At 43.3% G+C, this 16,057-nt stretch overlaps 1 protein-coding gene across 4 annotated transcripts in view; it reads left to right on the top strand.

Moving 5' to 3' along the window:
* The first annotated feature begins 12,774 nt into the window (after positions 1–12,774).
* The window catches only part of CCDC186 (coiled-coil domain containing 186), a 49,292-nt gene continuing 46,009 nt past the window's right edge, over positions 12,775–16,057 (top strand). For 3 of the 4 annotated variants that reach the window (XM_077779450.1, XM_077779452.1, XM_077779453.1), the window contains exon 1: positions 12,775–12,860. The gene's annotated coding sequence lies outside the window, so the exon portion shown is untranslated. Of the gene's footprint in view, positions 12,861–13,387; positions 13,418–16,057 lie in introns of all 4 variants that reach the window. The other variant, XM_077779451.1, reaches the window with a different exon arrangement.

Genomic DNA, 16,057 nt, shown 5'->3' on the forward strand with positions numbered 1-16,057 from the left:
ATGTTGTAAATAACAGAACTGAAACATGTCCTATGCAAATAACCAAAAAAAAAAAAAAGTGGAATACTAGTATTAACAGCCCATGAAACAGAACTCAAAGTCAAAAATATTGGGAGTGCCTTGGTACCTTAGACACTTGTCAAGAGACAGAAAGCGAGTGGTGATATTTTAAGTACCATGACGAATACAAGCAAGAGCATTCATTTTTCCAACACTGGGTATATGTTAGACTAGAAAGGCCACCTCAACTAACTCCAGAAACACTAACACCATGTCATTCATACACAGTACACAAACTTGCATCTCAGGTTTGGTTTCCCATAGAATCAGCCTACAACAACCACATCAGAAGACGAAGGGTTCTGGGTTTCGTTTGTTTAAAAATTTCGTAAACTATCACAAAGGAAATGATAGCAAACATTACTATGTAAAAGCTTACCAAAAAATAGCAAAGAGGCCAGGAAATAAAGATGAACGTATAGGTGAAAAATTCAACATCAAAAATTTTTAAAGTGGGATAAATAGTAAAAACATTCAGATACTGTAGCAGACACTGTCATTGACCCAAAGGCCATCTTCTACCTCTGATTTGTCAGCTGGAGTTAGAGACAACACTGGCCATAATCAATTCTCCTGAGCAGAACTTATCAGAGAGCTGTCCTTTCCTAATGAACATGGACAGATCTGGATAGCAGGATCCTCGCCCCTTTCTTTCTATAACACAATCAGGAAGCTTAAATAAGCAGAAGGAAGAACGTACAGCCCAAGGTTGGTAGAGCTGCAAAGGCAGAGCACCTGCTGTCCTTGGCAGTACCCTTGAGTCACTAGGTCAGCCATGATACGTCTATGCATACACTCGCTGTGGCGTCAAATAAACCCATCAGTTTTGTTATTTGCAGCACAACTGATACACGTTAACATATGTGAGCAAAAGGCATGATGAGCAAAAGGCATGATCAGAATGCATAAAAGATGAAAACTGGTTGTTAAACATGGGGGTAAAAACATTCATTCAACCTCGGGGCGCCTGGGTGGCTTAGTCGGTTAAGCGTCCGACTTTCGCTTAGGTCATGATCTCGCGGTTCGTGGGTTCGAGTCCCGCGTCGGGCTCTGTGCTGACTGCCAGCTCAGAGCCTGGAGCCTGTTTCAGTCTGTGACTCCCTCTCTCTCTGACCCTCCCCTGCTCACGCTCTCTCTCTCTCTCTCTCTCCTAGAAATAAAAAAGAAAAAAAAATTAAAAAAAAAAAAACATTCAACCTCATTTACAATTAAAAAGAAAATTGAAATTAAATTACTATGTATTAGTTTCTGCCCAGCATGAGTGTGATTAAAAAGGACACTCATTACTGCAGGAAATACAAAGTGATATGCTCCTACTGGGAGACACCTGGATATAAGAGACACAGACATACGCATAGGTCTCTCTCTAAAACATACATTCTTGGGGCACCTGAGTGGCTCAGTCGGTTAAGCATCTGACTTTGGCTCAGGTTATGATCTCACGGTTCGTGGGTTCGAGCCCCACGTCAGGCTCTGTGCTGACAGCCAGCTCAGAGCCTGGAGCCTGCTTCAGATTCTGTATCTCTTGTCTCTCTCTGACCCTCCCCTGCTCACAATGTCTCTCTCTCAGAAATAAATAAAACATTAAAAAAAAATTTTTTTAAATATACACTCTTAAGATGTAGACGTATTCCTAAAATTTTTAACGTTTATTTTTTAGTTTTTGTTTTGTTTTTTGTTTTTTATTTCTGAGAGAGACAGCACGATCAGGGGAGGGTCAGAGAGAGACAAGAGATACAGAATCTGAAGCAGGCTCCAGGCTCTGAGCTAGCCATCATCACAGAGCCCGGCGAGGGGCTCGAACCCACGAACCAAGAGATCATGACCTGAGCTGAAGTCGGACGCTTAACCGACTGAGCCACCCAGGCACCCCTAAAATTTTTAATGTTTATTTTTGAGAGAGAAAGAGCATGAGCAGGTGAGGGGCAGAGAGAGAGAGAGAGGGAGACACAGAATCTGAAGCAGGCTCGGGGCTCTGAGCTATCAGCACAGAGCCCGACATTGGGCTCGAACTCATGAACTGTGAAATCATGACCTGAGCCAAAGTTGGACGCTCAACTGAAGTACCCAGGTGCCCCAAGATATAGATGTATTCTTAAAAACATTCCTAGGGACGCCTGGGTGGCTTAGTCAGTCAAGCGTCCAACTTTCGCTTAGGTCATGATCTCGTGGTTAGTGGGTTCGAGCCCCGCATGGGGCTCTGTGCTGACTNTTTTTAGCCACTCATCTGGTAACCATCCCACTAAAATAATCCTAACTAACAAAAAATCCTATTTAAAATCATGAAAACCCCTGGAGGAAAAAACTTAACTGTGATGCCTCTACTAAATAGAATATTAACACTACCATTTAGAATCCTAGTTTTCAAAAATATTATAAAATGTGTTAGAAAAGCCAGTGAAAAATCAGAAATACTGTATATTTAATTTAATGACTGGGAAAAAAAATCCCTTCATGTAAGCACAATCAATGAAATACATTAAATTTTAAACAATGAGTGTTATGGTGTAAAGTAGGTTGATGAAGGAATCTCTTTCACTATATATAATTTTCCAAATTATAAAGATTAATAACTTTTATAGAAAAAAGCATTTTAGGGGCGCCTGGGTGGCTCAGCCGGTTAAGTGTCTGACTTTGGCTCAGGTCACGATCTCACGGTTCGTGGGTTCGAGACCCACATCAGGCTCTGTGCTGACAGCTAGCTTAGCTAAGAGCCTGGAGCCTGTTTCAGAATCTGTGTGTCCCTCTCTCTCTGACCCTCCCCTGCTCACACTGTCCCCCTCTCACTCTCTCTCAGAAATAAAACATTAAAAAAATTTTTTGAATCCTTATTTAAAAAAAAAAAGCATTTTAAAGATTAAAATATCTCTTCGGTCGGTTAGCATCCGACTTTGGATCAGGTCATGATCTCACAGGTGAGTCTGAGCCCTGTAACAAGCTCTGTGCTGACAGCTAGGTGCCTGGAGCCTGCTCCAGATTCCATCTCCCTCTTTCTCTGCCCTTTCCCCACTCATGCTCTGACTCTCTCAAAAATAAACAAAATAATTTAAACATTAAAATATCTTTAAAGATTAAAATATTAATATTGCATTTAAATGAAGCCCATTTTTCCTCAAGTGTGGTTAATTCTAAACCAAGTAAAGGATCGAGTAATATCTAAACCACAAAACTAGGGTATAGTCCTCTTCGCAGGACACCAGTGGGACCCTCAATCCACAACATGTAACTCCGGAAACAGCCTTCCCTAACTTTGTCATCTGGTAAGGCTGACAGTCAATCCACAATCAGCTATTTTCTACCCTGTATTACAGTTATCTATAGACAGTTATATCCGTATTCTAGATTATTCAGTAGCACGAGTGCAGGAACCTTGTCTTATTAAAACCATTAACAAAAATCCCGATTTCCCATCGCGCCTACCATGGTGTTCCGTACAACGGGGCATTCAAAAGATATCTGTATGACAAAGCTACTTAAAAGGTACTACTGCACTATTTTCAGGACAAACTCTACAGGGAAAATGAAATTCATGGTCTGAAATTACATCTGGCAGTCTTAAACGGAGAATTACGTGTTATGAGGTTTTCTGAAACTTAATAGCAAAACCTCAAGTCTTACATCCACTCTTACAAACTCCAAAAATTAAAGAAGTAAAACAAGAAAACAAGTAAAATTAAAAAGTAAACAAGTCTGACTTCAAGAACAACACAGTCTTAGACCCAACGTACAAGTTTGAGCAGCAAATAAAAAGGTAGACTCTGTAGTTAGAGAGACACCTCACTTGCCTCACCCTCTTCAGGAATTTTCACCCCAACGCCCAGGGCAAATAGACGTGAAGACCTGTTGCATAACTCGATGCCTCGAACCTCCTTTAATTTTGGACAGCCAACTGCACTGCATTCTTTTTTCATAAAATAATTCACTCCTCCCCCCCGCTCAATTCCTGTTGCTGCCCTGTAATCACCACCTTTCAAATATGAGGTGTCCACCAGGTCTACCTTCCTCCAGGTCCTTCACCAGCTGATGTAATACCTTCCGGAGTCCTTCTAAGTCTGGACTTTCTCTAGCTCATTAGAAACCTTCATACAGACATGCTTCTCCTAACGGAACACAGGACTGCAGATATGAGCCAACAGCAGGGCGACAGAATAAGCATACCACCCCTTACTCTGAACACTAAATTACTTCCACTCACGCACTAGCTTTTGGAGTGGCAGCCTGGAATTCTGTGAGTACATGTAAAACTCGCAGTTACCGGGGCGCCTGGGTGACTTAGTCGGTTGAGCATCCGACTTTCACTTAGGTCATGATCTCGCGGTTCGTGGGTTCGAGCCCCGCGTCGGGCTCTGTGCTGACTGCCAGCTCAGAGCCTGGAGCCTGTTTCAGAGTCTGTGACTCCCTCTCTCTCTGACCCTCCCCTGCTCACGCTGTCTCTCTCTCTCTCCTAGAAATAAATAAAACATTAAAAAAAAAAAACAAAACTCGCAGTTACCTAAAATCCTGTAGGATTTTTTAAAAAACATGTTTATTACCATATCATTAAAAAAATGCCTTTTTCTTTTGATGTACAGTTCTATCGATTTAAGTTATTTTGAGAGATAAAGAAAGTGCATGTGTGCACGCAAGTGGGATAGGTGCAGAGAGAGGGAGAAACAGAATCCCAAGCAGGCTCTGTGCTTGATCCTTCGAACTGTGAGATCATGAGCGGAGCTGAAATCAAGAGTCAGACGCCTAACCAACTGAGCCACCCAGGTGCCCCTACAGTTCTAGGAGTTCTAACATGTGTATTTCAACATTAAAAAAATACCTGTAAAAAAAAACTACAATTATCCCTACTTGGCTTCATCCTCTGCCAATCACTGGGCGTATCTGAATCTGGAGTGGGCAGATCCTACTACATAACACTGTGCTTGCCAAGCTCAAGCCACTGACTTCTGTACAGAGGGGTTTCAGACACTGCTGCAAAGGTCCTAAGACCTCAAAGGCTAATCTTACCCAGGTGTAAAACAAGCAATTTCCCCCACATAACGAGTTACTATTGTTTACATGCTACTGGTGAGGAGTAAGAATTTAGAACCATTCCCAAATCTGTAGTAATTAGTTATATATCTCCTTAACTAACACAAGAGGTTAATTAGGAGGGTCCTCAAATGTCTTCATGTTAAAGGAATCACTGATGTGTTTAAAAAAAGAAAAAAGGTACAGTGGAATGGAAGTGACTACTAAGAGTTCTACAGACAAAATTAAGACCTTGGCTTCGTATTGCCCTTTTGTTCTGTGCTTCATGATTTGACATCAATAAAACATGAAGCTCCCTGAGGGGCAAACCTTTTCTTTTACTCCCTTGGAATCCTGCTCCCCCTCCTCCAGGTGGCCAGGAGCAGCCCAACACACACCTGCAACCGGCGACTGTTAAGTCCTCTTCTTCCTCCCCAGAACACTACAGGCTACAGGCCAAAGTTAATTTTTACCATAGTGTGTGAAGTCCTTTAATACCAAAAGTACTTGAAGCAGATACTGAGCTGTGACTTTCTTCTCTGTTTGCTTTTGTTTTCCCCCACAATTTCAGAGAGAACGGCTACTCAAAGGAAACATTCAGTTTAAAGCTATGAAACCCAATGGTTCAGCAGAACACGAGTTTTAAAGCTAATCAGACCCAAATCTGGAAATAGTCTCCTCTTCCTCTTTTTTAGCTCTGCTATCTCAGGCCAAATCACTTCATCTTCTTAGGCCTGTTTCTGCAAAACGCGGCCAACCTTACAAACTTCCTCGTAAACCCTTATCCACGATGATTATATTTGACGATGTGTGTAAGAGCACAGTGGCCAGTGCTCACTTAAGTACGTAACAGGCAGCTTTTACCTTGACTTGACTTTGATACCGCTCCTACAAAGAATTTTTTTCCACTCGTGAATAACTACTTCGCCCACTGAAATAATCTGCAGTTTAAAGTATTCCTATTTCCTGATTCCTCCAGGTGAGTAAGGGAGACCTGGGCAGGTGAACTAACTTGTCAACCTGCCCGCCTGCCCCGGGGGGTGGGGGTTGTGAGCGCTCTTTACACGGCTGAGATGAAAATCCAGGTCTGATTCCTAGGCCCTGCCACTTCGCATTCAGCACCCTCAGGGCTCAATAAGGGAGCTAGAACCGCCTTCTGATTCTCCAAAGGGCAACCGAACCCGCGTATTTCTAGCAGGGACTCAAGTGCTAAGTGACTGGCACACAGCAGACACGCTACAAACACCTGCACAAGCAACCAGCACTGGCTCCCCCGTATTCACCTAAAGCCATGGGGCACCCACGTTCCCCACAGAAGATAGGAAGTGGGGGGGCGGAGCCTAAGGGGTGTTAGTGTTGTTTGCCCTGCTGCTTCGAGTTAAACGAAGCCAGCCAGCGACCGACTTCACAAGCTAGTTTCTTTTAGAGACGAGCGCAAAGAGCTCCTCCAATGAGATGCCAGGGGACGTTCACATTTTGGCGCGTCATGCCCGGGAAGTAGTTTTCCAAACCTACTGCAGAGCCTCCCAGCNTGCCCTTCCCTGCCATGGCTGCGAGGGCCCCGCCACCCTTCCACCCTCTCTCCACTGCCAGGCCCCTTGTGCCCGCTCAACGCCCGACCTCAACGCCCGACCCTAACGTCCAGCGCCCAACGTCCGGACCCCAACGACCGAAGCCCCAGAGCCCTCACGCAGTCCCTTTTCGCTCCGCCACGCGCCTGGGAGCCCTGACCTGGCAAGGGGCAAACGGGCCGCCGACCCCGACCTGTCCCTGAAGCCTGGTGCCGGCGGCGTCCGCCCGTCCCCGGGAGCCCCGCCGCCCAGGCCCCCTGCCCTGCGCTCACCTNCCGCGCGCCCTCCCTGCGCTGGGGGGTCAGAGCTAAGGGCCCCGGGGCACGGCATTGTGCTCCCGCGCGGCGTGCTCCCGGAGGTCCTCTGCGGAGACGCTGCAGCCATCCCAGCTGCTTCTAGAAATCCGGCCCTGCGAACGCGGACGGTCTCCCTAAAGGTCACTTGGGTCGCATTAACCACTTAAAGCCTTACAAGGTTTTTCAAATTAATCTGCTACCTCTGCTTGGCCTTGGAAACTAAACACAGGTGATCACTTTTCCCCCCCAAGTGCACCTGGTTATCTGTTGGTGCTACTCAAATACTTTGTAAAACTTTGGGGGCGGGGGGAGCAGACTAGAGACCTTTCAAATTTTCAGAAGAAAAATGGTACCCCATGTAGTTAACACTTAGTTTCAACATTGTCGATTCACGGGGAGTCTTGTCGGCTTCTGTACCCCACACACTTCTGTTGTTTGGAAGCAAATTCTGACTTGTATCTTTTCTTCATTATAATGGATTTTTTTTTTCTGTTTTTACTTTTATTTATTTTTGAGAGTGCGCGAATTGGCCAGGAGCAGAGAGCGTGAGAGACAGAATCCAAAGCAGGCTACTGTTGCTGTCAGCACTGAGCCTGAAGTGGGGCTTGAACCCATGAACCACGAGATCATGACCTGAGCTGAAGTTGGTCCCTTAGCGACCAAGCCATCCAGGTGCCCCGTAATGGATTTTTTTTTTTTTTTAAAGAACAGTTAAGGTTTACAGAATAAATTTAGAAGCTAGTAGTTTCTCACATTAACCACACCCAGTATCCCCTTAGCTACAATTAAGGAACCAAAGTTGATACATTATTACTCAAGTCCAGGGTTTATTTATATTTCCTTAGTTTTTACCTACTGTCCTTTTTCTGAGCCAGAATTCCATTCAGGATACCACATTTTTACATTTGGTTGTCATGTCTCCTTAGGCTCTTCTAGGTTATGGTAGTTTTTCAGACTGTCTCTGTTTTGATTATCTTGATACCTTCCAGGAGTACTTACTGGTTAGGCATTTTGTAAGATGCCCCAGTGTCAGAGTTTGATGTTTTTCTCATGAGAAGAGTGGAGTTAATAGGTTTTTGGAAAAAAGGGCTACAGAGGTAAAGTGTCATTCGTATTGCATCACATCAAGTGCACATCCTTGAACATGATTCCTGACAGTTGATGCTTTCTACCTGCAGGGAGCAAGATGGAGTCCCTCATGTCAAGTTGTGATGTAATCAGAAAAGCAGCCAAGAGGACTGCAGCTAATACCAGAGATCACCAAAACCAGTATAGATTGGAAGTGCTGAGGATTAATAACCTGTAAGGCCTGGAAGAACCAGGAGCTGATAATCATTAGCGCTAGAAAAAATCTGCAAAGGCCCAAGATTGATTAAATCTCCCTCTAAAAAGGGAGGATTTCTGCAGCAAACTGCCAGACTCTTTGGGGGCTGAGCTTTCCTCATCTGACCACCTGCTGCCGAAGGCTCTGCATGACTGATCTCTTAACATAATAGAGATCCTCCACTTTTTGAACATATTAAGCCGTAGGTACCTAGAGCTGGCCCAGAACCCACCAAGTCCTCATCTTAACTGTGTGCTCACAAACCGACTTTGTTTTGCTCATTAACTTCTTACCCTTCTTGTATCTTGTTTGTTGCAGGACTTTATATCATACAATGTGTGATGTCTATGAAGTTAAATGCATAGTGAAATCTCATTGAGTTTAGAATCCTGAATCTGCTTTGCAAATTACATTAACCTTGATTTATGACCGAATAAAGCTGACATTGTGGAAAGACACAATTCTTGTACATAACCTTTATAGCATCCTGGCACCCCCAACACCTGACTGGTGTTCTTCAGGTTTCTGTACTCTAAAGGGACTTTTGTTTTCCCTCTCTTTGCATATTATACACTTTGGAAGGAAGTCATTACACACAGTCTACACCTAAGAAAGAGAAGTTATGCTTCCCCTTTTTAAGGGCCAAACACTGGAATTATTTCAATTTTTTTATAGATTTGTCTCTTCCCCATTTATTAATATATTTGATCAAATATACTATATATGTATTAGTATAAACTCATTTATTTTATATGTTGAGTTGTAATACAACATTACCTTATTTCCTTGCTCAAACTTTTCCAACTTTGGCCATGGGGAGCCCTTCTAGTTGGCTCTTTAATCCTTTGACATATTCCCATTAATGTGTGATTGTTTCATTTGGTTTTTTATTTTTTATTTTTTTAAATATTTTTATTTATTTCTAGGAGAGAGAGAGACAGTGTGAGCAGGGGAGGGTCAGAGAGAGAGGGAGACACAGACTCTGAAATAGGCTCCAGGCTCTGAGCTGGCAGTCAGCACACAGCCCGATGCGGGGCTCAAACCCATGAACCGCGAGATCATGACCTAAGCGAAAGTCGAACGCTTAACCGACTAAGCCACCCAGGCACCCCCCCATTTGGTTTTTTAAATCATGTTTGCTTTCTGGGACATTGCATCTCCTTATCTATACATATTTAAATATGTATCTTTAAAAGATCATAACTTTTAAACAATTTTTCAATGTTTTTATTTATTTTTGAGAGAAAGAGATAGAGAGTGGGGGTGGGGCAGAGGGAGAGAGAGAGAGAGAGAGAGAGAGAGAGAGCGAGAGAGAGAAACAGAATCTGAAGAAGGCCCTAGGCTCTGAGCTGTCAGCACCGAGCCAGGCACGGGGCTCAAATCCACAAACTGTGAGATCATGACCTAAGCCAAAGTCAGACACTCAACTGCCTGAACCACCCAGGCGCCCCAAAAGATCATAACTTTGAAAAGCATCACCAAAACGTATTCTGCCTTTAAAGCTAATAATTTCTTTTTAAAAATGTTTATTTTAAGAGAGAGCACATGCATGAGAGAGAGAGGGGCAGAGAGAGAGAGAGGGAGAGAGAGGATCCAAAACAGGATCCACACTCACAGCACTGAGATATGGGACTCAATCCCATGAATCAAGAGATCATGACTCAAGCAGAAAGAAAGCAAGAATCAGACGCTTAATGCACTGAGCCACCCAGGCACCACACTAATAATTTCTTTATATGAAATCTGTATTTAAAGTTTTCAGAGTCTCACATGATTTTTAATTTTATGTTCAAATGAGGTTCCAAACAAGATCCTGTATTTGTATTCAGTAGTATACTTTAAAAAGAGATTTCCTTTTTTAAAAAATTTTATTTTGAGAAAGAGAAAATGGCGGTAAATGTAGAGGAGGGGGATAGAATCCTAAGCAGACTCCATGCTGTCAGCGCAGAGCCAAACACAGGGCTGGAACTCATGAACCATGAGACCATGCATGACCAGAGCCAAAGTCAAGAGTTGGACACCTAACCAACTGAGCCACCGAGGTGCCCCAAAAGAGATTTCTTCTTAATCATTTTCTTGCAATTTATGTATTGAACTAATGGCAGTTTTTTTTACATTCAATTTTGAGTACATCCCCTCTGGTCAGAATACTTCACAGGTGTTTCCCCTATTGCATCACATCAGAAGACACTTAATATCTAGTTGTTTCTCTTTGCGAGATATTAAAATTGATCTACTAGGTTCAAGGGTTGTCAGCCCATCCATATACTATTGTTTTCCACTGGCTTTTCATCTAATGATTCTAGATTCATTGATGATTGTCAACTAGGTCCATTATTTCATTAGGCCTCAGAAAATGGCAAAAATCTATCTTCTGCATTTATTATCCAGAATTCTGTTAAGAACTTTCCCACATCGACTATTTGATCGAAATTCAGTTTGTAACAGGAAAGTTAGGATGCTTGATTCTTTTATCAGTTTTCAGAATGTAATGATTCTTTGGCATCTCCAAAGGTGACCAAATGTTTTAAAAAATCAACACACATTAATTTTTGACATAGTAGATGTATCTCAATCAGTTGTTACCATTTTCAAATGCTTGATTGTCCTTTGACCAGTATGCATACGGTTGATTTGGCCCCCTAGTCTTTGACACAACTCCTATTATTTTCTCTTTCTTCTTTGCTTTCTGATACAACCAGCAGGTTTTCAACTTTCTTGTACCTTTCCTGCCCCAGACTTAGAAACAGTCCTTGATTCCCACGAGGAACCCAGGTGACTCTTAGTGGGAAATTATATTAACAAATGATGGAGAAAAGGGGTGTGTTTTGGATTGGTGGTTATTTCAGGCCTATTCAGTGGACAGAGTTTTAATGCAAAAAACACAATACCATGAGTTCATACTGATATTTCTAAATTCAAACTTAGGTTTGCAGAATTCTTCATTTCTCTGATTATGTACTTGTATTTCCTTTCTCCAATACTAAAAATCTTGGTTTTGAGAAACATAATTACTTTAATGCTTAGTATTAATATATTTCAAAAACCACAATATGAATGTTATTACTGATAATATGAGCTGTGAAAAAGGCTTACATTTTTATTTTCCCTTGAAATAATATACCTCGCTAGGAAAGTTTGATGGACTATACTAGAGTTAAATCATTTCTTCACTGTTAAAACACTTTAGGGGCCCCTCAGTGGCTTAGTCGGTTAAGCGTCCGACTTTCGCTTAGGTCATGGTCTCGCGGTTCGTGGGTTCGAGCCCCGCGTCGGGCTCTGTGCTGACTGCCAGCTCAGAGCCTGGAGCCTGTTTCAGTCTGTGACTCCCTCTCTCTCTGACCCTCCCCTGCTCACGCTGTCTCTCTCTCTCCTAGAAATAAATAAAACATTAAAAAAAAACACTTTAACTGCAAAGTGTGTTTCACTGCACTGTTTTCATTCAAGGAAGGAGGTGCTATTTCCTGTTAAAAGGAAAGAGGAACAGAGTTACACAATGTTGAATTTTTTAGTGATTTCCACCCCCAGAAGTTAGTATCAAGGCAGCTTAAGAGAACAGGAACAAGCTTTGCCTTCCAAACTCTCACATCGACAACTTGTCAGAACTAATTATTTTCACTCCTAAGTTGTGAACAACGAGTCCTAAACCAAAGGACATCACTTCACTGGACAGTGTAGGTTTCCAAACCTCCCCAGACTGAAACTGTTCACCTTACTTATCAGGACTCGTTTAAGCAACTGTATTCAATACACTTTTTGTTGCTAATTATTTAGCAGCTCCCTCATGTCATTCCCCATGTTGGCTATAAAGACACCCGGCAGGCCGGATATGACACTTCCCGCCCTGCCTGGTGCCAGCGACGAACGCTCCAACAGTTTATTATTAAACAATGGCAACGAGTGCCACGCTGTACCCACGAACGCAGTGTTCTGGAAACCCCCAGAATCTCTCCCAGGGATGAATTGTCGACGGGCAGGTAGGCTGTTCCTGCCGATTCCTCCTACGCCAGGTGCAAGGTTTCCGCATCAGAGCTGGGAAGTCACAATTTCGAATTTTCTTTTATTGCTTTACGCTCCTGACTAATACGAGTAGGGTCAAAAGGTGAGGTGGGCTTATATCCGATGAGCGCGTCCTACAGAAAGAAAGAACAGGCTTGGGTCAGGAGTGGCGCGAGACACACGACGGGGGTAGCAGGATCGCCAGCGAGACGAGCCGGTTGGGGCGTAGGTGCCCGGAGTCTGAGCGCGGGTGTCCGCGCTGCGAGCGCAGGAGGCGGGGCTGCCCCGGCCCCGCCCACTGCAGACAGGTTACCCTCGCCCCGAGGTGCGTCGCGTCACACCCCGTGCGCATCGCTGATTGGCTCCTCCAGGAAGCCCCGCCTCCTCAGCTGTAGTGGGGCCGGCTTTAGCGTCGCCGCCATCTTTGTTGATGTGTCAGCTCCGCGGGGGTTTGAGGAAGCCGAGAAGGAGGGACCGCGGTGTCGATCTTGTCCCTTTTCTCTGTCTCCTCGCACCTCCTGGTCTGCCGGTCCCCGCTATGGAGAAATTAGGTCCTGAGCCAGAGCTGCAGCGGCCTCGGTAGGGGTGCGGCCTGAGGCTCGGAGAAGTGGGGTGAGTGTTTGACGGGTGCCCGAGGCGGACCCGGAGTCGTGGTGGCGGCGCGGAGGGACTGCCCACGTCCCCCGCGGTTCTGCGCGTCCCGGGTCGGCCGTCCGCCCTGGCCTCTGTCGGGGACAGTGGAGGCAGGAGAGCGCTAGCGGGACAGAGTTAGGTGTCCCTTCCTGTCCCTTGTCTTCTTGCCTGGGTCCCGGGCCCACTTGGAGGGACGGCGGCCCAGAGATGGGCGGGGGTCCTGGAGCCGCGCCTCCTGAGTGGTGCCCGGAGAGCCATCGAATTTGGGCCGATTGCCTGGTCTCCCAGTGCGAACTGCCCCTAAGTCCCACCTGCCTGGCGATTTTTCATAGTCCCGACCGCCTGTTTCTCTTTTCGTCTCCAAGTTGACTGTGTGTTTTATGTTTACTGTTGTGGCGACTTTCTGCCGTCTTGTACTTGATTTTAAGTAACTTAAATGTTTCTTTTTTTGGATGTTGGACATGAAAAATACTATTCTTGTTTTTTATGTTGCTTTTTTTTTCAAGGACATCAAGGCATTTGATAAACCTTGGCTGGTAAGGATATTTCAGATTTGTTTATCAAACTTATAACATGGGGAAGGCTCTTCTACGTGGGTCCTAGTACCAAGCCTGGGGCAGCGCAGGTGTAATTAACGCTTAGCTGTTAGCAATTTAACTGCTGTAGCTAACATTTACATATTGGTTTTGCTTAAAGAGACCTGGATTTGGAGTCGGAGCATCAGGATTAGAACCTGCTCCTTTCACTTGATAGTCTTGTTTCCTGTGGGAATTAGTTTAGTAAAAATAATGGCATACGGTACCAAGCCTTTGGCATTTTTCTGCGCGTGTGTTTGTGTGTGTGTTTGATGTTCCCTTGATGCCTAGCGTTTTTACTTCTTCCAAAATGATAGGCTGGAAGTTTTCGTAAGAAAAGCATGCAGTAAACCGGTGCAGCCCTATTTCAACAGCTGTGCTGATAATCATTAAAAAACGACCAAATGTATAGGTAACGCTAATTGTGGGTGTAGCCTTACCAACTACCGACTACACCTTCATATTTGCCGAGTTGATCTTGTGGGAAAGATCAAGGTTCAAGAGACATTGATAGTAAAACTGAACTATCTCCTTGTGAATAAAGTATACAGTTCTCTGTACAGCTGCTTTTCAACTCTTTATTCATCATTACAGAAATAGTAAAGGATGATTGGCCTCGTTCTTTTTTTTCCCTTCCTTTTTGGTGTTTTTGTTTTACTTTAAATTAGATGAAGTTCTTGAGTAATTTACAAATCTTACAAAGAATTAAAACTCCTTTTTACACTGTAATAGACAAACGTGTAAATAATGAAGAAATGCCTGGCTTGTTGCCTGTGTTCTTGTTTTTTCCCTGGAAATGCATGGATTGTGTTTCTGTTGATGTTTTTATTTTTAAAACCTTGTCAAATCCAGAATACCAGCATATAAACCTTGATATTTCTTTAAACAGTAGAGGTTCAGAGAGGGTGTCATTGGTGTTTCGGAGTTTTAATCGCGAACATGAAAGGAGTAGTGTAGCGCAGTAAGTACTCAACCTTTCGGTTCCTTCACACGTGAATGTAAGACTTGTCCTTCAGTGCTATTGAATGACAGCATTCCTGATGGCAGTTGCTTAGTATGCTGGTATATTCAGTTAAAAAACCTCTTTTTACAGCTATGTGCTGACATCTCGAAGCGAAGGTAACTACTGTATATTCACTCTTTACGAGGAGGTGATAGGTTGAAACAGCCTTATTTAGAAATTTAGAAAAATCATCTTTCTCTTTGAAGAAGGACTAGTGATCTGCATTAGTTTTCCACATTCGTTTAACAGTTCCATGTGAAAGTAAGAATCCTTGATCTCAAGTTTTATAGGTTCTTTTTTCTTTCAATACAACTTAGGATTTTTTTTAAACCCCTTATCTCTGTCTTTAATAAAGCTAAATCTTGAATTTCTCATAACCATTCATTGGGCTTAGAGTATTGCAGTGTTGTATTTAGTATTCATTTCAGGGCAACATTAGGAGCCATAGATCATTTGATTTTTGAATGTTTTATTTATTTCTAGGAGAGAGAGAGAGACAGCGTGAGCAAGGGAGGGTCAGAGTGAGAGGGAGTCACAGACTGAAACAGGCTCCAGGCTCTGAGCTGGCAGTCAGCACAGAGCCCGACGCGGGGCTCGAACCCACGAACCGCGAGATCATGATGACCTAAGCGAAAGTCGGACGCTTAACCGACTAAGCCACCCAGGCACCCCGATCATTTGATTTTTGAAATCATTTGGAATCTCATGCTTTCAGACTTCTTTGAATTTTATTTCTTAGCCACTGAGATTTTAAAAATCTCTTCGGGCTGAGGCGCCTGTGTGGCTCGATCAGTTGGTTAAGCATCCATTAAGCATTTGCTCAGGTCACAATCTCAGGGTTTGTGAATTCAAGTCCCGCCCAGGGATCTGTGCTGACAGATCAGAGCCTGGAGCCTGCCTGGGATTCTGTGTCTCCCTTTCTGTCTCTCCCCACCCCATCTCCCCATTGTTCTCTCTCAAAAGTAAACAAATAAACATTTTTAAAAAATCGATTTGGGCTAAGAAGTAAACAAAAGGAATAATATTGGGATGGAGGGGCAGTAGATACAAGGTAGAAATTAAACCCGGCAAAGGAAAATACTGATTGGTGAGTATACTTGTCAGTAGGACACAGGAACTGTTAGTCTGCCATAGGGGTGATTATGTAGTAAGTACTAGTGAGTAATTTTTTTGGTGAACTGTATCATATCATGTTAACTGAGTCCAGGGCAAAGGTGGCTTCAAAACTTAAACATTAACCAGAACCACTTAATAGAAGGAAGATTTATCACTGTTAATTTTTTTTAATTAGTCGTTTTTGAAGAGGGCATTATAAATCATTCTCCNTACAGATTTGGAAAAAATTAGCTGAACACTTTTTATATTTTCTGAGACTCAGTAAAGTTTAAATAGCTCTCTACCGATAGCTTCAAAGTAAAATTTCTATATTAAAAACTTTCTGATTTAAAACTTATTAGAGATCTATAAAACTGCATGGGTCTAAGATACTAAACCGATAATATAACATATGACTTAATAGTGTGATAGATTATATGGCTACTTAACCTCTTTTTCCTGGAATCTTGAATCATAATTTCTTTCTCCTGTCACAGGATTTG

The sequence above is a fragment of the Crocuta crocuta genome, unplaced genomic scaffold (assembly GCF_008692635.1).
Source record: "Crocuta crocuta isolate KB4526 unplaced genomic scaffold, BGI_CrCroc_1.0 scaffold138, whole genome shotgun sequence".
Lineage (NCBI taxonomy): Eukaryota > Metazoa > Chordata > Mammalia > Carnivora > Hyaenidae > Crocuta > Crocuta crocuta.